Raw genomic sequence first — 25,462 nt, 5'->3', positions numbered from 1 at the left:
CCTCCAAAGTTAAAGTTAAATTAAGCGTTAAATGTCAGTCTAACATCAATATAATAATTCTGAAGGGTTAACGAGTTTAAAACGGCCCGTGTAATGGCCAACAGGATGGGCTCACACAATGGGAAACAATAGTGTGAGGTCACTACTTGGGCTCCAAATACCAAAATGACAGGCAGTTTTCTGTGCTTTGAGGTAAAAACAGGCCTCTTTCACTCCCGAATCAGATGAGGATGGTGTTGAGCCAAGTCACGGGTGAAGATTCAGGGTGTCACCCTAACATCGCTCACGTCTCAGGAGGCAGATGAGGGTCCCTGGCAGGCGAGATCTCTGGCCTGTGTGCTGTGTATCACCAGAGGCAAGGGGCAGCCCCCCAGAGACACCGCCAGGGAGCTGGGGAACCTGCCAAGGAGTCCAGGGTTATATATCCAGCAAGAGATTCAGAACTAAAAATAATTAGGAGGGAAAAATTACCATCTCTGAGAAGCAGACACTCCACAAAAGCCTATCAAACAGAAAAGACAGCTGGAATACTTTTCTCAGCCAGAGAAACTCCTGCAAATTCTTCACTTTTTGTAGATACCAAAGGCAGAAGTCCAGGGAGGGCAGTGGTTGGAACTGTTGGTGGTCAGGGTTTTTTCAACAAAGGCAGGAAGGAACCAAAGGTTTAACACCTGGGCACAAACCCAGTCAGGTGCAAACAGCCCTGGGAGGAAGGGAAGTAAGAGGCTCCGCCAGGGCGGGGCAGCCGCCCTCCACCAGGCCGGGGATCATGACCTGGGGGATCGCTGACGTGTTTTATGATTCCTGTTACACTCCACTGAACTCCACCTGCTGCTAAGTAATACTACTGAACCATACACTTCAAAACAGTTAAGGTGGTAAATTTTATGTTAGGTGTTTGTTATAATTTTAAAAACTTAATGAGTAAGGTGTTATGATTTACATTATGTATATTCCACCCTAATTATAAATAAAAAATTTTTAAAGTTTAACTCAGAGTCACACCAATTAGACTTCAGAAAACACTGAGGCTCAAGTCAGTCTTTTACTCACTGGTGTCCAGGCAGGGCAGTGAGGACAGAAGGGGCAAACTGAGCCCAAGGACGAGGACCAGGCCCACCTGTCCCCTTGGCTGCAGCAGCAGGACTGGGAGGTGGCCTGCAGGTGGAGGGGTGAGCATGGCAGGTAGGCAGCCAGACCCAGCAGAATCCAAGTGGAAACGAATTCCCACATCCGCGGACGCGTGGCACCCAAGAACCCAATTACAGCAAATCACAATTACCTCAAGACAGCCCAACAATAATTAACATTTTAGTGCATATTTACAGACTACCTGCCCTGTGCTAGGTGTGAGGCTTCATTTGCTATGCAAGCAGTCTTCCCAAATCTCATGCGAAAATACTTAATTAAGATTTACATACATTACTAAATCATAAAGCAAGAGGTAATAAAGTACTCATGTATCACATCGGGCGTTCTCCCAGTAGGTGCTCACGGACACTCAGGGCAAGCTGCCCTCTGACTTCCCAAACTTTCACTGGCTCCCAGCTCTCCCCATCTCAGTACTGAGGGAGTTGGGCAGGATGGCAGGTGTCTGTGCAGGTCAAGGCTGGGCACCAGGGCTGCCCAGACAGGAAAGCAGGGAGATGAGATCCTGGGCAGGGGTCTCCCCCGGCAGACATGCAGCAGGCACACAGCAGACAGAGAGCAGGAGAGGGTTTCCATTAACCCCCTGAAATGATTCACCAGCACAAAAGCAGTAATCACCAGTTTTCACACTTTGAAGTTAAAAGCTGAGCTTTCTGATTATTTTCCACTACACTACAAAAGATAATAAGCGCCACAGCTCAAAATTAATATGCCAATCTGATGTCAATGAATTAAGTTCAGAAGAAGTGTGCTGACAGCTGGTTTTCTTGACCTAACTGGATAATCAGACTCTAAAACAGAAGAGTGAGATGACATATCAGAGTGTCCCCAGCCGCCCCCAGCTCCCTATCAGGTCCCTCCCTTAACTACAGTCCTTGCCCGTGCCAGCAGCCTCACAACAGAGGCATCAGACAGGGGTGCCCAGGCCCTGGTCAACAAGAGTCCACGCACCTTCACTGGAAGTGCTGTGGTCTTGAGTGTCTACCTAGGCAAACACTTCATCTCCAGTGCTCCAAGTTTCAACCTGCTTTGGCCACATTCTTAGGGCTCCACCACTGAGAACTTGTCAACCATGCCAAACTATGGAACAACAAACCTTGTTTATAAGAGGACAGCACACAGCACCCCTGCCTTTGCCCAGGCCTTCCTGCCAGCAGAGTCCCTGCCCTCCCACACATGGCTCTGTCCAGCTGGCCCTCCTACCCACTTGCAACAGAGACGAGACCGAAATAATCACAAACCTCTCTGGGAGGTTTTAAGGGTATGCACCCAAAGGCTGGAGCGAATGGGCCAAAGAAGGTCTTGCAGACTCCTGGAACCTCTGCTTTGCCACATCGCAGCCACTCTGCAACCAGGCAGTAAAGCGGTGGGCCAGGCCAGTGCTCAGCAGGAGGGGACACCTGAATCAGGCTGGCCTAGCATGGCGGCTGAAGGCAGCTCCCGGTGAACACAGAACTCTGGGCCAAGTCCCGTCAGCAACCGCACTGCCAGTTCTCCCCAGCACAGCACCCTGGCCGCTCCCCAGGGGCCACGACCAGGTTTAGGGAGGTGGGTCTAGTTCAGGCACCTCTACACCAAGTAATTCAGAAAAGCCACTGCTCCCAAATGCATTTCCTCTTCCACAAAGCTCCCGCAGATCCCCAGCCACTGTCCGCCTTGACGGAACCTTGAAGACACCTTGTCCTCGCCTCCTGCTGTGTCTACCCTCTCTTCCAGCAGGCTTTGTCCAGTCCCTTAGGACAAAGGAAAAAGTGGGCTTCCATTCAATAGCAATTATTTGGAAATTAACTCCTGCATTTTAGAACACAAGGATTTAAAATTAAAAGCAAAAAGGGATCAGAGAGGGACAAACACGAGCAATCTTCCATGTCATGCAGTGGCTGCAGCTGTAATCTCACATTCCCAAGTATGGGGAGAAGGAGCAGCTACTGCAGCTGCCGCGTTCCTCCCAGCAGTGGCCACCCTCTCCTGGTGCTCGGGTGTTTTTAACTTCCCAACAGAGCTGGTTCTCCTGAATTCCAATTGTCAGGAGCAGATGGGCTCCCACGGCCCAGGTGGACAGAGCCCAGCAGTCACAGCTTCACCGTCCAGATGCTTTTGCCACTTCCCACAACCCTGGCCTCCACCACAAGCACATGGCGCCTGCCCTTCCGTCTCTAGGCCAGCCGTCCTCTGAGCTGAGAGCTAACTACTTAGAGGCCCTCTTCTGTACATTGAAAATTTACTTGATGTCTCCCCTTGTATACTAGTCCACTGAATCTTAAACCAAAAGTGCTGTGGTCTTAACAGAGCTCATCAAGATTGGGAAGCTGCTCTCCACACAGCTCAGGCAGGGCTGAGGATGACATGGGCACACTTCCCAGCAACACAGTCCTAACGGGCTGGCCCTCACCCAGCCAAGTAACCCACCCGGCTTCAGCAGTAATCAAGAACGTGAACACAGATAATTGGGGCAAATGGCAAATTAAATACTTGGTGTTTGCTTTGCTCTCTGACTAGAAATACACACTGCGAAGGCCACTTTGCTTCCACTGCCCCGCCCCGCAGAGAGAGGGAGAGACAGAGAGAGAGAGAGACACGGAGAGAAGGGAGAGAGGGAGGGAGAGGGAGAGAATGCGGAAACTGGCTGGAGCTGTGAGCCTGTCTTCTCAGACTGAGCTGCCCCGTGGAGCCTGCTGGCCTCTGACTCTATACTTATCCCTCGGCCTAGTTATCCCTTGAGAGGACTTTGTATGGGGCAGTGAGAAATGCAGAAAAAGACTGTCAAAGCAGCAACCGACATGCAGAGGCCCTGCCACAGCCCTGCCAGGATGCTCCTCCTGGCACAGCAACACGGCAGGCTTGCGACATTTCTTCCCCAGCTGAGAACACAGTCCCTGGGCAGCCGTCCTCTGTCTGGGGAGGCCTCCTGGATCCTGCTGAGCAGCACAGCCCAAGGGCTCTCTACCATCGGTGTGCCTGGGAACCGAGGTGGGGCAAACAGGGGGCCCCGGGTTGCCAGAGGTGGTTCTCATGCAGGGGAGGCAGCAGCCCTCCAGTCCTCTGCCCACCTTACAGGAAAATCCAGACTTCTTTGGGACAGACAACTAAAACAGAGCCTATTCACTGGCTACTGGTTTAGTTAGTTTTGATTTTTGTTTTTAACCAAGCTCTCATTTTCATAATCCACACCTCCAAAAGCCACTCAAACTCTCTGCTCACAGCACAGCTGAGATGCAGGAAGTCTCAAAGCCTGCTCTTGACACGAGCATTCCCCACCTCTGAAACCCCAAGAAACAGTGCAGCTGCAAATGTGGGCAGCAGCACGGCGGGGCGGTGGGGGGGCGGGGTATGTAAAGGCAACTGCAGATAATCTAAAAAAGGCCAAAGCTTGCAGATCTACTTCTCATATACTCACAGTGCACCCAGGGATCTCGGCTCATGAAGCACTGTACGTAACAACTCAAATGCACGGGGCCCAGAGCAACAAGGCCTCAACCCCCATGGCTCAGCGGGCCCCTCACAGAGGGCAGTGTGCACCTGCCTGGCCCTGGGTGCCTCCATGGTATGCCAGGGTGGACGACCCCATGACACGAAATGCAGTGCCTGGGCACCAAGCCTGTACATGGCTGGCACACAGTACTTGTTCTGGGCCTGGGCACAACAGGCCTCAAGTCATTTCCAGAACATCCTGGAGGGGAGGGCACTGTGTTGTAACCCCGCCCACCTCAACAGGAAGCAGCTGTCCTCTGGGCGGTGCATGGAGGACAGCAGGCACAATGGAGTGATAGCAATGTTCTTGGTCAACAGGACTTTTTGAAAATTACTTTATAAATCTAGGTCTGTTCCCAGAAACCTTGTTTTCTAGGCAAATGCAGGATAAAATAACTCAGCTACAACAATAATCAGAACGTGAACACAGAATCTGGGCAAACGGCAAATTTACTTGGTGTTGGCTTTGCCCTCTGCCTCAAATACATGGATAAACGTACAAATACACGCTGATGCATGTGCAGCGGCCACCTGCTTCCATGAGCGCCTCGTCTAACAGAGACACAAGAGGAGCTAACTTCCCTGGTGATCCTTACTCAGCAGCCTCTGACCACCCACCCGGCATCAGACGCCGTCCTACGGCGCCATCTGCTATCTCCAACTCCATGCCACCTGGTTTCAATCTCTTCACAGAAGAACACCACTATAAAGTGAAAGGCCTGCTTTCATTTAGAGGATTAAAGTCTCAAGAAACAATTTCATGAGCTTCTCGTTTCTCAGTAAAAACTTTCCCCAGTAGACCGGGTGTCCCAAGGGCTGGAACAGGGTCTGACTCTCCTGGATCCTAGGCTCACAGGGTTCACTGGGGTCAGGCGGCAGGGCCTGGCCGGTGGGGAGGAGGGTTCAGGTCAGTCCCAATCAGGGAAGGCCAGGCGTCTGAGTATGACCACCACCGTCCAGGCCAGCCTGTCCATCCAAGAGCACTGGGAGGAAGCGGGAGGGGACAGGAGGGTCCAGGCAGAGACACCTGCTCTCCCTTGGCCCTCCTGAGAGATGAACCACCCTGTGATTCGGGTCAAGACCCAGCCCTCCAGTCAAGTCCAAAAATAGGTCAAAGACCTGAGAGAGCATGTGCACCAGACCCCCACCCCACTCTTGGGTCCCACCTGCCGTCCCTCCGTTTCCATCCCCCAGCCTTGGGTAGCGCCTTGTCCGGGGGTCACGGCTCGTGTCTGACCTCCAGCTCTGGGCTCTACCCTTCCACCGGCTGGGACGCTGCATCACTGCCCAGCGCAGACACCCACGGAGCTCTTAGGTCCCCCTCCGCCTCAGGCTGGGCCCCAGTGCCCCTCTCGGGAAGGCTGCCCTTCCTTCAGCACTCCAGAGGTGCTCTTCCTGCTGCCCAAGCTCATGCAGGCCCCGCCACTCACTCAACAAGTGCCCCCCTCAGCTGCTCCCACAGCACACCCTGCCCCCACTTAACCGGGATGCCTACTCCTACAACACCCAACCCAGCCCTTCAATGCAACAGGTGCTCAGCAAAGACATGGTGAGTGACGCGGATCAGTATTCTTCCTCGAACGTGGCATGCTCCCCAAGTCCAGCCCCTGCCCCCTTACCACTGCAGCACCAGCTGGGCTCTCCTGGTGTTGGAAATGAGAGTTCCCAGCACAGGAGGCAGAGGCACCCCTTTCTGATGCTCTGGCCGCCCCCGGCTACCTAAAGCTTGCTTCCTCCATGACTGTCTTCCTCGGATGAGCTTTGGCTTCTTGGCACCTGAATGCCCAGTTCTGCCACGAGGAGGCCGGCTGCTGCCACTTCAGCTGAGGGTACAGGCTCTGCTGGATCTGGAGCAGGGGCCCCACATCAGAATCACCTGCGCAGGGGACTTAGAAAGCTGACGCCTGGCTCCCTCCCAAACACTCTGATGTCATGATTCCAACGTGGAAAGCCTACTCTAAAAACAGCAGCTCTGGAAGAGGAGGACAGTAAGGCTCAGGGCAGGCCACATGGAGGGCAGGCCCTGAGGGATATGCAGAGGGAGACGGAGAGGGGCACAGGCACTCACCCCTCCACCCCCACCCTGGGGCAAGGACTCCCGGATTCACATTCCCACGCGGGCCTCAGGCCCACAGCCCAGATCCTCTGCGGAGTCTCTCTCAGATGTCCAGGCCCCAGAAAACAACCCTGTGCTGCTCAGAGGCGGCGCTGGCACACGGCACACCCAGAAGCAAGGCCACTTCTCTCCCTCCTCAGGTCACAGAGGCTGAGCAGCCCCTGGCTCCGCCCTGACCCTGTGGCATGAGCGCAGGCACCACAGCGGCCCCCAGGGGCTGCCTATGCCTATGCTCATTGGTATTTGTTAAGTGGAGTGTTCCCTAATTCTCTTCCCCTTCAGATCCCAGTCCCCTAAATGCGGCTTCCTCAGGAAGCCTGCTGAGCCAGCCCTGCATTCTACCTGTCCTTTTCATTAAATGCTCAGGACTTTGCGCATGGGGGCCAGAGTCTAATGATGGCACAGGGAGGACATGGGTCACATCATCATCCCATGACACTGGGAACCCCCTGAAACAAAAGGCACATCTGCCCTATTGCCTCCAGGGACACCACACCACTGCTCCGAAGCTCTGACAAGTCACAGGGCCAGGTTTCGGGCCGTTCAGAGCCAGGAGCGAGGGCCCTGGAGCTGCCGTGCAGGTATATCCTTCCTCTTAAGAAATCAGCTCAGTAATTCTAATAACTTCCTGACAAATGAAGTACAAATAAATCCTGTTTGGGCAGACAGGGCCTTTTTTTATTCACTAAAGTCCATCATGCTCTGCTAACGTGTGTTCACCTGTTCCACTTACAATGAAAGTCAAGACCAGACACTTGTGAAACCCCTTTATTTAACTGCAACATAATAAATACAAAATTGGGTTTATTTAAAAAGAATTTCAGTAAATGAAAGTATGTACCATACATCCCTATCTCGTTTCTAATGCCATTTCAGCTACGAGGAAGACTCCTCGTGAAAGGCTGCCATCAGGCTGGGGCAAGGAGCCGGCAAGAGCGTGCTGCCAGAAGTCAGGACGTGCTCCAAGGGCGCCGAGGGCACGCCCAAGACACAGGAGCTAGCCTGAGGCACCCCTGCGGCCCCTAATGGGACAACCTGGGCACTGGGTGAACAATGACAAGAATGGGATGTGTCACAGAGTTACTAACCCCCCAGTGGGTAAGTAAATCCTGAGGCGGGAAAGCTCTTCTTACAGTGCGGGGACAGCTAAGTCCGAGGGAATGGTGGTCTCAGAAGCACCCCTGGATGCTCGCAGTAGAGGGCCAAAGTGTGAGGAGGCCAGGACGCCGACAGCCTCCAAGTGTTCTCCCGTAAGTAACTTACTGCCGGCTAGGGGAAAAACTGCAGCTCCACGGTCGACAAAACGGCCAGGTGCCTCCTTGGCAGAGCTGGTCAGCAGGGCAAACCAGCATTCAAGTGGCCTGAGATGCCGTGGGGCCACTGAGGATGCTGAGCAAGGCTGCGGCTCTTACACGTGCTGGATCTCCTGGTCTGGACAGGTGCACCACAGCTTGTAAGAGAATGTCCTCACCCTCAGGAAGTACACAGCTGAGTATTTAGGAGTGAAGGGGCGATGATATGTGCCAACTGCCCACGGATGGTTCCAGAAAACAATGTACAGACAGACAAGGGGGAAAGACAGCAAGCAAGGCAAAGCGTCAGCAGCCGGTGCCTCCGGCCAAGAGGATTTAGGGACTCCCTGTGCTATGCCTGCCTTTTCTGTAAGTCTGAAATTTCATCAAAATTCAACGCTTACACAATCATATGCCATGTGGCATGGGAAGTGGTAAAAGAATGGAATGTGGGGGGACAGGGCCCTCAGCTCTTCCTTGGTACAGCAGGAGGTTCACCCACATTGTGCAGCAAAGTCAGCAGTTGATCCGGGACCTGACGCCCTCCATAGCCCTGACCCCACCACTGACAGAAAGCATTCCAGGCTCCAGGCACCAAACCCACAGACTGCACGATTCCAAACATACAGCCCACCACACCCTCCCAGTCTAAGGGGAAATCAGGGTATTCTAAAAGACTTTTCCTCGAGAAACACTGCAAACACAAAACACACAAAAAAGGACTTTGTGTTCACAGTGACCTGAGTTATAATGGAAGATGTCACACTGAGGTCTGAAATTATATTGGACTATGTTTGCTTAAGATTAAAAATATTTCATCTTCCCTTCCCAGGAGCCTACCCTCCCTGGGAGGGGGGAACCCTCGACCAGACCCTCCCAAGTGCAGAGGCCCCAGAGCTAAGCAAGGACCTGGGCAAGCTGAGGCCGAGTGCTCCAGGGTCAGACCCCCACTAAAAACTGGGGTCACAATCCAGGAGAGACACAGGGAGCCTCACAAGGACACCATCAGCCGTGTGGGCCTCACCTTTGGACGTGATGCAAGATAATCCCATGGAGGTCAAACCCATCCTAACAACACTGGGCTCACTGCCCAGGCCCTTGGGGAGCAGGCTGCGCTCTCCCACACCGCCCCACAGGACACTTTCAGTGTATCTCTAGCGAACAAGTACAGCTCTTCTCACTTCGTTCTTAGAGCTCAAATGGAATCCCATACTTCATGACTGTGACTTCCTGACTTACCAGGACTGCAGGAGCTCGGCCAGGAGCCTGCTTGCTGCCTCTGCACTGACACCATGCAGGCCTCACACCTGCAAGCTGGGAGGAAATCTGAGGGTAAAATCCTGCATGTGGAACTACTGGACCAAAGGTTATATATGTCAGACTTGGTGGATACTAGCAAAATGCCCTTCCATTTATTTACATTCCCACCTAAGCCTGTGAGGGACTTTCCCTTTACTTTCACTAAAACCAAGTTACTGTCACACTCCTTTAATAATAACATGACATATAAAAGGAAGGAAGGAGGGACAGGCTCAAACAGCCTCGGTAGCAGTTTGCCCCTCTGGTGTTGGTTAGGGGCATGGGCGGCAGGGGTCACAGACTCGTCAGGAAGGAATGGTACGTCACAGTCAGCCAGCAGGAGAATATGGGAGGATAAGCACCCGATGACTAATGAATCAAAACAAGGCGCTGTTTTTGTGGTCAGACTTGACTACCTCAGAGGAAAATTGCCACAGAGAATTTATGGCCTAATGACTCCAAATAAAGTACGTGTGGTGCTCTTTGCTCCCATTGTTGCTCCCCTGGGCCAGCCCCCTGGACCAGGGCACCTCCCGGGCCCACCCCAGAACAAGTCCAGCTCAGCATGATGGGGACAGAGAGGAAAGCTGGGAGGACTTCAGGTTCCCAAATCCATTCTTCATACTGGCATTTCACTGTTCTGAGCAACACTGACCTTTTCCAAATCCAACTTCAAATCTATATCTGATGTTCACTGTCCTTCACCTGTGGAGCAGGGCCTGGGAGGAATGCTGGAGGCCAGTTGTCCTGAAGGTCACACCGCCAGGCTCGGCACTGGGGAAAGGGCCATCCATCCCAGGCCAGGCAGCCGTGTGGGGCAGCAGTTGTGCGTCCAAGCACAGAAGTACATGCCAGCCCACTGTCACGTTTTTCTCGGATCAGCCTGACGTGTACTCATGACAAGTAAGCCAACAGGACACCGCGACTGGCATTCCAAAATCCTAAGATGACACTCCCAACTCTAGACCATGTGACTCCTGGATCCAAGGCTGCCTGGAAAAACCAGGTGACCGGGGCAACCCCCACAAGATGAGGAGTAACGGAACGGGAGCCACACGCACTGTGAGGACCCCGACACCAAGCCCCAGAGAGGAACACCCGGACTAGCAAAGAGCATGGAGCCCTCCAGCAAATGCTGTGGCTGCAGTATATCCTAGAGATATGGACACTAGACCACTGATGCATCGAACTACAGGATGTCTGAGGTTTGCTTCAGAGTATGTCGGGTAGGGCAGGGTTGAGAGTGTGAAGCAGGTAGAAGGGCCCCTGGGTATGCATCACTTGATCTAAGTGATGAATACATACGTGTTTACTATACATGTGTTGAGCTATACATTCTAACTTATGCATTTTGCTACATATAAATTATGCTTCACAAAACTGAAGGAACAAGATAGCAGCTGACTCGGAGACTCCAAGAAGGAACTAGCAGGTACCAAAGGGGAGGGGTGTGGGAGGGCGGGTGGGTGGAGAGGGAGGGAGAAGGGGACTGAAGGGTACTATGTTTAGTACACATGGTGTGGGGGATCACGGGGAGAACAGTGTAGCACAGAGAAGGCACATAGTGGATCTGCAGCATCTTGCTGCACTGGTGAACAGTGACTGCATTGGGGTGTGGGTGGGGACTTGATAATATGGGTAAATGTAGTAACCATATTGTTTTTTCATGTGAAACCTTCGTAAGAGTATATATCAATAATAACTTAATAAAAAAAATTTTTTTAAATTATGCTTCAATTAAAAAAAAAAACAGGGACATCAAAAACAGTCAAACACTACTGGTTACTATGAGAGCCCATGGAATGTCTGGATCTTCAAGACTACATTTCAAAGCCTGAAGAATGAGGAAAGCTGGTGCCGGCCTGGGGTAATTTGGGTCAGGGGCTGTGGACACCTGAGGTGAAGGCAGGGTCTCTCTCACAGGATCCTCCCTGCTAGCTGACCCCATGCCTGCCTCTCCCATAAGCAACTGACCATGCTATGGGCCTGCTCTCACCCAGTTCCGAGTAACTCCATTTTTAAATGCAGTGGTAAAGGTCTCCCCTCCAGGTTACTCAGCCCCCCATGCACCTGACAGGCTAGCAGCCTCCGGCCCCTCCAGCACAGCTCACACTTCCCAGACTCTGCAATCCCTCACATTCTCTGCCCTAAAGGACAATGTGCAGAAAACATGGATTTCTCTAAAACAAAACCCGGTCCACCTCCTCAGGCCTAAGCAACATATGCGGACATACAGGATGCAAAAATCTGAATTTACTTGACCGCAAAATTATTTAAATATAAAATATTAGTACTTTTTAAATGTGTGAAATAACAGCACAAAAAGCAAAAGCACCGTAGGCAACTGTAAGCGTCCCAGCACTGGGGAGGAGCCAGGGAGATGCTGGCCCACACCACTTCTCAGGGCAGTGCCCCCCAAAGGGCCAGGGCCCAGCACACATGGAGGTGCAGGCCCTCTCGGCACACTGCCCTCACCCCCAGCCTCAGCATGGTCCACCAGGCAGAGGCTCTGCCTCAGGCAGCAGGGCCATGCCCCAGTAGGCATGGGCCGGGGCTGCCACCTGACCCCAGGGCAAGCTGGGCAGCCAGCACACAGGAAAGCCAGGGCCGGCCGGGCCGGCAAGTCCTCAGGCCAGGCACCTGGCCTCCCCTAGCACTCCAGCGCCCCCACACCTACACCGTGGCCACTTGGCAGCATGGGGCAGCCCTGGCAGCTGACACACCTCCCTATTCCACAGAGCAGACCTCTGTACCCAGAGCTTGGCAGCAGTAGGCGAGGCCCACCTGGCCTGGTGGCACGGAGAAGGGGGAAGGCTAGATTCTGGCTGCTCTCAAGGCCCTTCCCATTCCCCCATTCCTTACCACTGGTGGTGTGCCCTACATGGAGAATCAAGAAAATCCTCTAAATCAGCTTTCCAACATAGAGAGGATTTTTAAAATACAATATTCATGGGACAGAGTTTGAGGTGACCATTCAAACTATCAAGACCAACACTTTCATTTTACAGATGGGTAAACCAAGGCTCCCAGTCCCCCAGATGGGGCACAATCAGGCAGGAGGAGGACCCCTGCCCTATGGCACAAACCACCTCTTCCCCATCAGAATACCTACCAGCAAAGGGGGAAGGAAGAGAGGAGAGCTGGGGAGGGCAGGAGACGAGGGACAGACAAGAGGCTGGCTGTGGACAGGTGGGAGGGGCTGGGAGGACCTGCACTGGGAGCCTGTTTCGGCCACAGAGACAATGGGCTTTTCCTGTCACCCACCTGTCACACCCATGCCTTGGACACTGGCTTGACAGGGGCTGTAGAGCCACTGAGAGGTTGAGCTGGGCCTGCCCTCAACTCGGGCCCCACCATCCTCTGTGGAAGGGGTGCTCTGGGCGCCTGCCAGGAGTTAAGTGTGGAATAAGAGGTACGTGGCACCAGTAAAAGACACAGTGCCCAACATGCCACAGGGCCAAACCAGAGCTGACCAGGACCAAGCCCTCAACCCAGCTGCTGCTTCCCAGGAAATCCAGAGAATAACAAGCTGAGCTGCACCCCCAGACACAATCTGAAGCTCTGTACTGCAGGTTCCCCACAACAGATATAAGGGCCCAGGCTCTGCAGCAGGTCAGTGTAAGGAAAAGGGGTGGAGGGAAAAGGCAGGTGGGAGAGACAGAGGAGGTACACCAAGCTTTAAAAAGGGACAAAATCACACTACAGTGCCTGAGAAACACATTTGGGAGGTAAAACCACAAACATGAGGAAATGGATGCAGAGACAGGGTGAGGGTGAGCTTTAGAAGGACAGTTGGGGGTTGTGGCGGGGGCCCATGGAGAGGTTCTAGTGGGACCAGCAAAGCTCCCTTTTCTTGACCTCAGAATTCACTGAGCTATACCATTTTTTTTATTAAGGTATGATTGATATACACTCTTATGAAGGTTTCACATGAAAAACAATGTGATTACTACAATCACCAGTATTATCAAGTCCCCCCATATCCCACTGCAGTCACTGCCCATCAGTGTAGTAAGATGCCACAGAGTCACTACTTGTCTTCTCTGAGCTACACTGTCTTCCCCGTGACCCCCCCAAACCATGTGTGCCAATCATAATGCCCCTCAATCCCCTTCTCCCCCCCAACCCCATCCTCCCCACCCCTCCCCCTTGGTAACCCCTAGTCCCTTCTAGGAGTCTCTGAGTCTGCTGCTGTTTTGTTCCTTCAGTTTTGCTTAGTTATACTCCACAGACGAGTGAAATCATTTGGTACTTGTCTCTCTCTTCCTGACTTATTTCACTGAGCATAATACCCTCTAAGAGCTATATCATTTTTTAGGGGGATCCTGTTTTCTCTATTTTTGTTTTACACTAGGAAATTTTTTTTTTTAAGTTTTAAAATACATTTTTTAAACTAAGATGAAATAAGCATGAAACTAGCCCCAAGAGAGCTTGCAGACTACAACGCAGCTCAAGCAGAAAGAGAGCCTGGCCACTAGGGCAACCCCATGGCCCCACAGGGCGGGTGCCGCTTTCCCACACTGGGCTCCGGAATTAGGAAGCCCCGGCGGCCACTCACCAGGCCCCATGCTTTCCACCAGCTCTGCTGGTCATCAAGCTGACACCAAAGCCACCTGCATGGCTCCCTTATCCACCTCTCAGCTGGTCCCCTGGGGCACAGTGAGGCTGTGGGTTCTTCCTCAAGTGGCCTGCCTCAATCCCGACATGACCCAGCCCTGCCTGTCGGGCTCACCCACATCTCAGCTCCGGGCTAGTCCAGTGTCTTGCCTCCATTTCTGTTCAGAAGCTGCCTCCATCTGCACCACAAAGACACCGTCTTCTCAGGGCTGCCAAGTCTCTGTACACGCCTCCATCCACACTGTTAGCTGACTGGGAACCCTGGTGGTCTCAGTCCCCACCCCTCACTGTCCCCAGGAAGTAACCCTGCTCCCTGCTACCACTTGGGGATTAAAGGGGCAAGCCGAGTCACGCCCCTGGGCTCCCAGTGAGCTGTCTCCCCCCACACACACCCTTCCCCAGGCTCACCCTCTCTCCCAGCCCTGCCTCCTCCTGCACTTCAGCCATCCCCCAAGGCCTCTGCACACCCTTACCCAAATCACCAAACCAGGAGGGCCCTCATGACTCACTCCCACCAGTCCCTGAACACCTGGAGGGCACAACATCAGGGCCAGGAAATGGCTCAAAAGGTCCCAGGTACACTGTGTGCCCAGAGTCAGCCTGGCTTTGAAAATAACCTAGAACTGATAGCCGGGCTCTCCAACACCTGTTCCTGATCCCCCATAGCCCTCTGAGACGGGCCTAGCCCCCCACGTTCCCTCAGCATGAATCAGAGATGCACTGCCTGCCCACGGTCACTGGCCAGCTTCACCAAACCACACTTCCTTCTAAAAAATATCAACTGAGGGAAATAATCTTCACTTCTCCTCCCTCATTTGTCTGGTGGGGCAGGATCGCCAGATCCATGCCTGGTGCCTCACTCAGTGCCCACAACACCACAGTGACTCAAAACCACCTGTTGGATGCAATGAGTAACTGACACCCACTGGGTGCCAGCTGGCTGTCCCCTCCATACTCCACAGGCTAGCCTGCCTTGCAAGGCTGCTTAATAGTCAGTACTTGTACTAAACACTTCCTAGATCAAAGTCCTCTTTCCTTTAACTATCTCCAGTTATAAACATAAATTCATTAGGTGAGCCAATGCCTGCAAAGCACTTAGAGAAGGACCAGACTAAACACTCTAAATATACACTCATACATACACACACACACAAAATAGACCTAATCTAATCTAGTCACCTAAAATCTCTCACAGGCGAAGCATTTCTGTGCTCCAGACAGCCTCCATACCCAGACATCACTGAGGACCCTGCTGTCTCCACCCAATCCACATCTGAACTACAACTGCCAAGGTCAATAGTCCCCCCACAATGGCAAGGATTCTAGGGTGCCTGCAATAGAAATGGGCTTGCTTCCACATTGGGGTGTCTTCAGGACTGTGCGTTGTGCCACGGCTTCCAGGACTGTGCGTTGTGTCCACGCGACAGACCCAGGGCTCTGCTTCCCCCCCAGCCTGTCTAGGATTTAGTGAGCATTCCTTTATCTTCTGGCTCAGCTCTGGTGGTATAAGTCATTTTCTTATCTGATAACAGCCAGCAGCTCCACTCTCATCTGCCTCCAACACAGAAGGGGAGACCACTCGGTCTCACTGCCTGTAAGTTACCTAGAGTCTTCTCCCTGGAGCCCAGAGGCACCCCCACCCCCAGAATCATACATTGTGATGCCTTCCAGGTGGGTAGAGCGCTCATCCTGATGACCCCTGGCCCCAACAAGACCCCACTGCGCTCAGAGTCCCACACAGGAGCGACATTGAGCTGGACTTGCTTTATGGGAGGTGCCAAGGGGCTCGTGCCAAAGTTTGTTTGTTTGTACAAGATACCTGGTATGTATAAAACAATCTATTACCTACATAATTACAAAACATAACAAAAAACAGCCCTGGGCCTGTCACCCAACCTAAGAAATACGCTTGGCTTTTATTAACTACCAAGCTCTTAGTTCACACCGGAGAGAAAAAGGGACAGCCAGGCTCTTCACAAGCAGCAGTGTGAAGCGGCACAGGGCCCACCAGCAGCAAGCCTTTATTTCCTCCTCAGCAGCCTATGGGAACATATTCTGTGCAGTTTCACTCAGGCAGAGAAGCCAAGAGCCTGACTCACAGCCACGTTAGGGTGGGAGGCCCCAGGGGACGTGTACCACCAGTAGGTCCCTTCCTCAGGACCAAGTTTCTGCTGCTGAGGGCACTCAGTGTTTTCACTGTCCAATCTCATCACACTTGTGGTAAAAATACTACCTATCTTAGCAAAAAGCAAGGGCCCTCAATGGGCAGACCTCACCTCTTGGGAAGTCACGACCCCAAACACCGTGGTATGACTGGACGCCATCTGCAGAGCTCTCCTTAGAAAACAGAGTGCCCTCATGTACAGTGCTGGGGACGTCCACAGAGCCAGAGTGCCTTAGTCCGGATTAGACAAAAGCACCATGCCCAGTCCTAAAACAAAGAAGGAAACACATCACTCTGCTCAGCCCAAGGATAAAATGAGCGATTTTTTCCCCTGTAATTTAAAGAAAAAGGTAGGAGGAGGGCAACATGCAGGGCAGCGGCGGCTGCTCCCCTCCCAGGACATCGCACAGGAGACAAGCAGTGCACGGTAGCCACCACAGCCAAAGGGGAGCTGCTGTACTCGGGAGATCAAAGGCCCAAAGACCACCTATCTGGCTTTTATAGGAACAGATTTCTCAGCAGCCATCCATGCAACCCTGCAGGCTTCATGTGGACAAGCCCTCCACCAAGTCCAGGGGACTGACCACTACATCCACCTGCCCACCACCAGCTCGCAGTCCCATCTCCCAGAACCTGCTGCATGCGGAAGCCCTCACCTCCGGAGAGCCACAGCCACAGCCTCTGTCCACTTCCCAAACCCCAATCACCTCCACAGGGGCCCACCGGCCTGGGCTCAGGAGAATGACCGGACAGAAAAGGCAGTTTGCTCTCACACACACCCAGAACAAACTGTTCCTAAAAAAGCTGAGTCTCTCTGGCTTCTCTTACCTGGAGAGTCATATTCTGACATTTCAAGTCTTCAGTAAGTTCTACAGTTGATTGAGGCTAAAATATATTTATTGAGATATAACTGAAGGCCAAAATAAATCTAAAACACAAGAACTTAAAAGTCCACTCTCACTCACAAGCGGATGAATCCTGTGCTTCCCAGCAGCTGTGGAAAATAAGAAAGGCCTGGGGGGCGGGGGGGACAGCCTCCCAGGACCAGGCAGCCAGGCGCCCAGCCACCCTTGGGAGCTCAGGCCCGCCTGCCCAAATATGGTCTCCAACCTGCTGCAAGAGTGAGCTCCGGCCTGCCCAGGGGTCTACGAGCACGATCATCGCAACACGACAAGCAGGGGCAGACCCGGGGCACACAGGCATGAGCAGCCCCCTGACCACACTCCGGAAGAGCAGGGCAGCCCACGAGGACAGCCCCTCGGCACCCAGGAACCACAGCAGACGGGGCGCTGGCTGTGCAGGCCTGACATTGCAGCACGACCACAATGGGCCCCTTTATCCCCGGAAGCTCGTAGCAGGAGGCGAGGGGGAGACCAGGACATTCCTCACCCCCTCACACGAGGAAAAGGGCACAAGCCGCCTGGGGCACTGGAGGCCTGCACAAGAAAGCATGAACAGCCGTTTTCCTGTGGGCTGCAAAGTCAAAAAGGGACCCCTCCTAAACACCAGAAGGGAGAGAAATCAAGTGGGTCAGATGGCCCCCACACGGGTCCCCTCTCTGTCAGCAGTGCCCAACCAGTCAGGAAAACACTCCAGGCTTTGAGGGGCCGGGGCCTACAAGCTCCGTCAGCTCCAGGGGGCGGGGCAGGGGTTCGGGACAGACCCATCATCTACCTCCCCTGCTCAGGAGTCTCTTCCTGGCACACCAGCTGCTCTGGGAACTACTTTTTTAACCAGCAAAAGCCCCACCAGCAGACGGGCTTTTACCATGCTTCCAGTCTGCACTGCTGGCCCTGCTGGTGATATCCTGTGCTCTTTTCCAGGTAAGCAGAGCAACGGTCAGAAGCAGCCATCCAGAGAGGAGGGCAGACGACAGTCCACTGCTGTCTGCAACACTTTAATGACATCTACTGTTAGATATTTAACAAAGAACTTCTCTTCTCATCTCCTTCCAAACTTCTCTACGCAGGCAATGCAACCTTCCCAACACTGGTCAGTCTAAACCTACAAGGCACTTCCTCAGGCATGCTTAACAGAACAGGTCGAGCAGAAGAACTCTCGCTATGCCCTCGTTTTCCACAAGACCCAGAGTCCACCCCCGCTCAAGGGTTGCTCACAGTCTCCATCATTAATTAAAAAATCCAGTAGGCAAGGCTCCCTGAGGCCAGGGCAGACCCAGTGCAAAGCCAAGCCAGCAGCCCAGCAGGGGTACCCAGGCTTTCACAGGGAGGACAGGTGTGTGTGTATCAAGGCACCCCACAGTAAAGTTAACAGACCAGAAACGATGGTGCCTGGGTTCCAACAAATAGCCAAGTAAAAAGGAAATGCTCTCATTGACTATATCATTTTTCTTGGCAAAAACTGACTAGAGAATCAACCCAGTCCTGTAAAACAACCGAGCCAATTCAGAGCAGCATTTATGACAGCCGAGGCAGAACTACTCACTCCTGCCATAGGCAGCTGTGGGAATCACTTCAGTACCCCCCAACCAACCTCAGGAATGCTTGGGGGAAATGCTCTCAGCACCATGAGAGGTGACACCCTGACGACCAGAACACATGCAAAAACAAGCACTTTCTGGTTCCACTCACCCATGTCCACGTGCTGACTATCAGTGTGTGTATAGATTCCTATAACCCATGCACAAGAGCCAGCGCTGAAGCGGAGGGCCAGGCGGGCACTGGCCCCTGCTTCTCTGCTTCACCCATCTTTTCAAAGCTTCCCCCCTCCTGGAGCACCCCTCAACTGGCATGCTCCCCTCTACGTACAGTATCCAAGGACCGTGAATGCCCCAGCAAGGATGAATCAGTGACTGCATAGTGCCCCAGGGGCAGGCAACCGTGGGTCTGGGCCTCTGTGTGGCTATAAAAACTGCACACCCGTGCAAGTCACAGAAAAGGAATTAGGGAAAACATGCAGGATGCTTAAAAATAACAATCAATACAAAGCAGAGGAGACCCAGGGCCTACTGGACATTACAGATGTGCTCCTGGAAAATGTAAGCCACACCTCACTTTCTTCAAAAGCTTTATGTTCAGTATTATGGTAATAAAAAGATTCCAAAAAAACTTTATGCACAAAGGTGTTAACTGCAACACTACTTATGATAACCAAAGAAAGAAACCACCATCAAAGATGGGGACAGATTAACCACTAGAATGCCATATTTATGGGACAACAATCATGCTATAATGCAAGGGGGAAAACAGGACAAAAATTAAACCCACACTCTAACCTAAACTCAGTAGAAGTGCTGCCCAAGGGCCACCTCTGCAGGACACCCAAGTATCGGGGCCAATGATGGGTGACGGCTACCCCTGGGGAGGAGAACTAAGGACAGAGGGGATAGTGGAAGAAAGCCTTTTTCCCTGGTATAATACTTTTGACCCTTGTGAGTTTGTACCTGCATTGTCATTTCTTATTTAAAGAATGAACAGAATTGGAGGGCCAAGGGATTCTCCCTTTCCTGTCTACCTTTACCTCCAAAATTTCTTGTTTTTAAACATACATGTCATTTGCTACGGCTTCCCCTGTAGTGTTTTAGAATTCCCTGCTTTGCCAAGTACATGATGTGCAGAAATCCTCTCCTCGAGTTCCTCAGCTCACCTCCTAGTGCTAGGCCACTTTAAAAGCCTTGTCTTCCCGGGGAGCGCAAGCCCTGCAGCAAAACGAGGAACCAATACCGGTGAAAGCCCACCACAGAAGCAGAGTCTCGCCACAGGCCCAACCCCACAGGAGACAGGGATGCCCCTCAGTCTCCTGTCCACACCACCCAGCAGTCACCCTTCTCTCTCAAAAGGTGACAAAGAAAACAAAATGTTTTCTGTAGAGTGAATCCAGCAACAAAAATTATAAACAGTTTCAAAGACACAAAATTATTTCCAACATAAAATATCAACAGCGGTTATTTCTTAAACACCACAAGATGGTAGAACTGAGGAGCAAAACCTCAGCACTATTAAATGCAGCCCATGACATGGAGGATAAAGACATTGAGCCATAAAAGTGGTTTTTTTGTATTCAGCTTGCTCCCACTAGAATCCTGCCTTTAAAATAGGAATTAAGGTAACATACTGCTACAGTTTCACTCAGGGATACTTCACTCCAAAGGAGAACACAGGACAGCCTCACCACCTCAGGCACCCCCAGTTCATACTGGACCACTGCTTCCCAACCATCATTCCGCCCTGAACCTGAGCAAGGCTAAGAAAACGCACAGTTCTCAAACCTAAAGATAGGAATATAGGAAACCCTATTCATTAGAGCTAAATTAAGCCCTCTGGCTGGTGTACTTTTGTAAAGTACTCTAAAATCCTATTTATAGAATTGCTATCTGAGGAGTATTATTGGCTGATGGTCAGAGGAAAGAGGGATGGTCAAAGGGCAAAGCAGGTTACGGGCCTCGCCTGAAGGCCACTTTAAATCCATGCCCAAAGCATGCACACGAAGACCTCCTGGGAGACAGCCAGATTCATCACCGCACCTCCAAAACTGCCCTCAGCACACTCTGGGCCTGGAGTGGCAAGGCAGGCAGACTACCGTAACACCAACGAGGGCGTGGGAATGCTCTTCCACACGCACAGAGAAAAACGTTCTCCAGGAACAGCAAGGGAAGTCCTCCCCCAACACACAGCACTTCAGTTCCCGGGCATCCACACACAGCAGTCTCCATCCGGGTCCCCTTCCACATTCACACCAGCACTCTTACTTTTTAGACACTCCAGAAGCAGTCACCCTCTGCAGTGGCTCAAGACTAAACAACACACCCAGGAACCTCAACACTGAACCCAATTTCTCACTGCTGACCTCCTACACCAGCTAGAGACTCACAAGGCCTCACCCTTACTCTTGCACATCCACAAAATGGGTCTGTCACCACTGCAGTTCTGAGAGGCTAACTGTGCATCTCTTATCACGAGGCTATGACCAAAACAAACCCAACTCAAAAAGCACAGCAACAGAGGCCCCAACTTCACACCGGCACAGGCCATCCTTAGGCTAAAGCCACATCACACCCTGCCATGCTTCTGATTCTCTCAACCTGCAGACATTTCAAAACACACAAGTGGGTCACTGAATCATCCTTTTACCTTTGCAAGTTCACCGTTTCTTCACCATGCTATCTGCCACCCTGGCCTATCTCCTTCAGCTGCACCCTTGCGACAGACTCACAACTGGTCTCAATTTCTCACACCTTCCAGCCAGGAGAAGAGGCACCACTCAGAACTCCCAGGGCCTCCCGACCAGCCCCGCTCAGGTGTCAGGTCAACCTCTTGCCCTTTTCCCCAGAAGACACTTCCTTTGGCTACAGCCCATCCACACCCTGGTCCTCAGACATGGCCTGGTCGTTCCCTCCCCACCCCTGCTGCTCCCCCAAAAGCCCCCCCCCCTGCCCACCTGCTACAAGGATTCCAGCCTCGGGGGATGAAAGTACAGCACAGAGAATATAGTCACTAGTTCCATAACATCTTTCTATGTTGACAGATACAGAAAGATGTTGACACTAGCGGAGGTGAGGATTTAATGACATTTCTAACTGTTGAATCACTCTGTTGTAGTACTTGAAACCAATATAATACTGATAGCACCTATACTTCAATAAAAAAACATCAAAAATAAAAAAATTATTTTGCCTTGGGGGAGGAAAAAAAAGACTCCAGCCTCCCCCCAGCCACCAACAGTTGCAATCTGGGGGCCCCTTTATTCTACGTCCTCAGGAGCACTTGGCTAATGCTGCCTTACACTGTTGTATGTCACTGTCCCCTGTGCCCTCCCACTCAATAGTAGACCTCTGATGGCACTCGCACCATTCAGGTCCCTAACGCCTGCTCAACTGACTCATCTTGAGCCTTCTCTCGCTCCCTCCTCCCCTACTGACCACTGTCCTCAGTCAGGTCCAGTGTGTCCCCACCAGACCAACTTGCCTCCGGCCCAGCCCAGACTCAACTCACATGGGGGCTCACTTCTGAAATCCAAGAGCTGATCCCACCCCACAGCTGTGCTCTAAGACCTTCAAGGTTCCCTGTTCCTTCGTAAGTCCAAACTCCTTCATGTGGCATGAGGACTCCAACCCAACTTTCTAGAACATACATAAAAGGTGCCCAGTCTTCTCCCTCCCACCCTTCACCTCTGATCTCTTCTTCTTCCACAGAGCTGTGACCTTCCTGCCACCATTCCTTTACCAGTCAAACCACCAACCCTCTTGAAGGTCCAGCTCGGATGCAGGCCTCCCAGCCAAGGACCCAGCTCCTTGGCTCACTTCAACGAGATGCCCAGAGTGACCAGCACAGGCCCCAGGAAGGCTCCGGCAAGCCCTGGTTTCTGAGATTGGTCCCTCAAAGCATGTTCCTGGAGTTCTGTGGGGAGTCCCTGATGACCTCTCCCATACTGTCCTGATGTCCTGCCTACCACCAGACATCTGAGCTTGGTCTTCGCCAGGGAAGCACCCAATCGAGGTCACCACTGCCAGTCTGGTGCAACCCACACACAGAAGTGTACAGCCAATATTCAACTTGGATTCAAATCCTGACTGCCACATGGTAACAGTGGTGTGACTTTAGGAACATTCCTTCACCTATGACTCAGTTTCCTCAGCCAGTATAGGCCTCTCCTAAGCATCACAAAGGTGCACGTGGAACAGAAACACAGAAGGCCCTCAACTGTGGCTGATGTGGGTCTGTCTCGTCGCTGACCTAGAGCAGGGGGGCTGTTAGGGAAAGAACTGAAGATGGTCTCATCTGCCTCAACAAGGATGAGCACTCATCCACCCTAGAGGGCAAAACACCAGGCGTGCCCAACAGGAAGGGTAGTGCCCCCAATTCAAGGGAGAGAGGTTTCTAACAAACGCGATGCCCCTCCCTTCCTAAACAACCCCAGTCTAAGTGGCCCCAGGGTCCCTCCAAACCTCACCACTCTCAGTCTTCAACACACACCAGCAAAGCTGTAGAAAAAGTGGCTAAAATCCTTGGCATGCTCCATCTTCTGACCCACACATTCCTGAACACAGGCTCCTCCCGGGCATAGCTTGGCATGCCCTCCGCTCAACCTCTTCAGCCTGTTCTCAGTTGGCTCCTCCCCCCTCATCTCTCCTTTGTAGGTTGACCTCAGAGCCAGAGGTCCTGACCACCTCCCTCCCTGCCACAACCTGTGTGGCCACCAGCAACGTCCTTCTAAAAACAGGTGTGGACCATGCCACTCCACTGATTAAAAGCCTTCCCAGGTTCCTGCACCCTGAGTATGAAGTGTTCAGTACTGAGTGTGAAAAAGCCTGGGGCTCACACCTGTCAAGCTGGAGGACTCACAGGTGCTATTTTAGGCACTAATGTACATGTGGTTCCCCTGCTCAAAACTTGCCGTCCCTCAGCTAATTCCTGGTGGGCCTGCAAGTCTCAGCTCAGGAATCCCCTCTCCTCAGGCTCCCAAAGCACCACGCGAGCACACTCAGTGAGCAGGCACCATTAATCATAAGGTTCCCTGACACCCCCCAGCCCCCTAAACTGAGTTCTTTAAGTGCAAAACCAGCCTTTTTTATGGGTCTCCAGGACCTACCACAGAATTTGGAAAACAAATGAAGCCAAATATTTGTTAAGTGAATCGATGCAATTTGCAAAATCAATTTTCAAGACAGTGAAGACTAGCCCTCTGCCTCTTTCAAGAAGTGTGTTATCGACACCAGCTCTTGTGTTCCAGACAGGTGTTTGCTGCCTACACAGCACAGCTTACTCCTGCTTTCGTACGGTATCCCACAGGCTTCCAACAGGTTCACACTATGCAATCCAGCTCCCTCCTGCTTCCCCCAAGAAAGGGCTCCTCAGCCTCCCTGTTATTCCTTGGCTCCAAGGCAAACAGTTCAGTTCTACTCCTCTGTATTCAAACTAGATTTTTATGCCCCCACGGTTGAAAACCAGGAACATTCTTGAATTATCATTTCTCCACACTAAGCTTAGAGCAACCTGATAAAAGTTAAAATACCGCATCTACGGTAGACTGCAAACACCAGGTAGCACGTACAACTCTTTATCTGGACCTTTGTCCTACAAACACCACCCTCCCTGCACAGAGTCTGGGTTCCATGCTTATTTAGGGAAACAGCAAGCCAGGTTCTTAAGTTAGAACTTAGGCCATAAATGTGCTGCCCGAGGCTCCAGCTCCCAAAGCAGAACTTTATGGCGACTATTAAAAACTAAGTCTGAAGTCAGTCAGTTGACTAAGAGCTTCTCAAGTCACAGGATTTAAAATATGCACTTTAGTCACTGAGTTTGAATGAAATTAAATTGTAAGTTACGGCAGAGAGAGTCTAAGCCGAGAGAGCCTTTCCCTCTGAAGACCTTTCCCACAAATATCCGTGGGTGAACCTGGTTTTCCCAACACCGACGGAAAAGGTGAAAAGGCGGCAGGCTTCCAGAGAAGCTCGCGTGTGTGCTTGTCGGGGGGACCCCGCGGCTGCGCGCCTTCCCCGCCTCCCGCGCGGGCTCCGCGCCCCGTCCTCCGGCCCCGGCCCAGCGGCACGCCCGAAAGGCGCCCAGGCCGCACACGCCCGCGCCGCGCAGGCCCCGCGCCGGGAGCGCGGACGGGCTGAGGCCTGCCCACCACGGAGCCCCGAGCCTCCGCCTGAGGGGCCGAGAGCGGCGACTCCGCCGGGCCGCGCGCCGCCTCACCCGCAAGGACGTCCGCGGCCGCGTCCCCGCCCCGGGCCGCACGGCGAGCAGCAGCAGGTGTTCCTAGGGCGGCTCGGCCGGGCGGGACGGGGCCCGGACTACCCTGCTCGGCGGCGGGGAAGGCGGCGCACTCACCGAGCGCCGCGACAGGTGCGCGCTCCTCCAGGCCGCAAGTCGCCGCCGGTCGCCGCCGCCGAGCCCACCCGAGCGCGAGGACCCGAGGACCCGAGAAGCGCGAGCGCCGCAGCCTCCGCGCGAGCACGTACCCGGCGGCGAGGAGCGCCGAGCGCGAGGGCGGGGCGCGCGGCCGGAGCCTAGCAACCTCCTGACACGCGAGAGCCGCAGCCAATCCGGCAGCCCGCTCCGCGCCCAGCCGACCGGCAGGCCCCGCGCCGCGCTCTCTGCCTGCGTCCGCCGCCCGCAGCGCGCCGCACCCGCGCCAGGCCCCGCCCCCACCCGCGCCGGCCGCTCATTGGCCTGCCCCGCCCCGCCGGAAGCCCCGCCCCGCTGCCGGCCCTGCCCGCCCCCGGCGCGCCCGCGGCGCCTGCTGGGTGGGGGGAGGTTGCGCCACCCAGCCTCGGAGACCGGTCAGGGCAGCGGTCGGCGCTCCTGAAGCCCGCGAACGCAAACCAGGAGGCATCGCTAAGCCGTGAACACCATCAGGAAGCGTCCTCGACAGGCCTGTTGCCCGGCCCTT

General features: G+C 53.1%; 1 protein-coding gene across 7 annotated transcripts in view; it reads right to left on the bottom strand.

Annotated features, from left to right (window-relative positions):
- Nucleotides 1–25,173, bottom strand: part of DAG1 (dystroglycan 1) — a 52,737-nt gene extending 27,564 nt beyond the window's left edge. The window contains exons 1-2 of one of the 7 annotated variants that reach the window (XM_036994278.2): nucleotides 24,901–25,038; nucleotides 16,221–16,375 (exon numbers count right to left, since the gene is read on the bottom strand). The gene's annotated coding sequence lies outside the window, so the exon portion shown is untranslated. Of the gene's footprint in view, nucleotides 1–4,546; nucleotides 4,566–16,220; nucleotides 16,376–16,936; nucleotides 17,101–24,765; nucleotides 24,786–24,900 lie in introns of those variants that run through there. The other 6 variants (XM_036994276.2, XM_036994279.2, XM_036994275.2 and 3 more) reach the window with 6 other exon arrangements.
- Between the last annotated feature and the right edge of the window lie 289 nt (nucleotides 25,174–25,462).

Source organism: Manis javanica, chromosome 3 (assembly GCF_040802235.1).
Source record: "Manis javanica isolate MJ-LG chromosome 3, MJ_LKY, whole genome shotgun sequence".
Lineage (NCBI taxonomy): Eukaryota > Metazoa > Chordata > Mammalia > Pholidota > Manidae > Manis > Manis javanica.
This window is presented reverse-complemented; position numbering and strand designations above follow the sequence as displayed.